At 34.4% G+C, this 1441-nt stretch overlaps 1 protein-coding gene across 2 annotated transcripts in view; it reads left to right on the forward strand.

Moving 5' to 3' along the window:
• Positions 1 to 1145: 1145 nt before the first annotated feature.
• Positions 1146 to 1441, forward strand: part of LOC125035668 — a 4687-nt gene continuing 4391 nt past the window's right edge. The window contains exon 1 of one of the 2 annotated variants that reach the window (XM_047627945.1): positions 1146 to 1361. The gene's annotated coding sequence lies outside the window, so the exon portion shown is untranslated. Of the gene's footprint in view, positions 1373 to 1441 lie in introns of both variants that reach the window. The other variant, XM_047627944.1, reaches the window with a different exon arrangement.

Consider the following 1441-nt stretch of genomic DNA (forward strand, 5'->3'; position numbering starts at 1 on the left):
ACAGAACGATTGCTGTCAAATTGTTTTCTAACAATGTCACTTTTTCGGACATTTTTGTCCAGGCAAACGGGGGCCCACAAGGAAGTAACACTACCATAGTTCGTACTGATCTCAGGTGTTTTGTGTTAATTTAATAAATTATAAAAGCAAAAATACATCTGTGGCAAAGTGAGTGGACCAACCTCCAACTTACAAATAAAATAAAACCAATGATTATCAGTGGGTTGGAGCCCATCCACCCATTCGTTTTGGTTAAACTACGAAAAGAACTACGAAAAAATAATATGGATCTTCTTGACTCACTTTCTCTAGAAGAGAGGTAATTGCCTCCGAATTCCACATTCTTATGACGAGAAGACGTTCTTCCTCTTCGAAAAAGGTGCGCGGTTGTTTATGTTCGTCGGTCAAATGATGATACAAGATATATTGCATTGTTTTTGTTTGATTTTTTAAAATAATAATTCATATAAGTATATCTATGATAATTTACAATTATGATTATTAATTATAGATTACTTATATATATAATAATAATACTGCATTAAATATATAATTAGACTAATACCAGGTATACTATAGACTCTCAACGAATATGATTTTTCCACTGGTCCATCGACAGACGATGGGGTGCCCATCGCTTCGGACGAGTGGACAAAAAAACAGTGGAATAAACCCATCGATGGGCAAATCCCACTCAAAATGATTGGATTTGATGAATCGATGGGCAGTGTAACCACGCCTAGGGTCAACGCTACAAGACTCACCCACCTCACTCCCTACACTAAAAAAAGATTTCCCCCACACTGTCCCCTCTGCAATATAACCTTAACATAACACACATCCTCACAGTATGCCAACAACACCATATCCATAGACAAAAAATAAAAAATATATTTCCAACAAATTAATAAAGAATTCTCACTAATAAATATATTATCAGACAACGAAAAAATCATCAATAAAGTAATCACTTTTTTAAGGGAGACAAAACTTTATGACCTTATATAGATTGATATAATAAATAGGATCCATTGGCTTAATAACCTTGGCCACATGCCGCTGGTTGATAGCCAAGGAATCCATCAAAGAAAGAAGAAAGAAAGGAGTGACAGAGAGAGACAACACAGAAATAACTAATACTGAAATATAAAGCATTTAAATTTCCCGCACTTTGGGAAGATTGCATTGAGATACTTAAAATAAACAAACTTTCGTTGCTGTGAAGTTTGTGATTACATCGTAGTTTATCAGTGCCATTCATAAAATAAAATCATAGTATTTCTTTGATAGATAAGATATGATCAAGTACTTTAAGGGTATACGTAGATAGGAAGGAGTCCATTCTTAATTGTACAGAAAATGTAGGTTAAAGGTAATACGCACATGAAGAGTTGTCTATAACCATTTTATGATACTGGTTCAGCGTTTACTCACAGCTTAT

The sequence above is a fragment of the Penaeus chinensis genome, chromosome 2 (genome assembly GCF_019202785.1).
Source record: "Penaeus chinensis breed Huanghai No. 1 chromosome 2, ASM1920278v2, whole genome shotgun sequence".
NCBI lineage: Eukaryota > Metazoa > Arthropoda > Malacostraca > Decapoda > Penaeidae > Penaeus > Penaeus chinensis.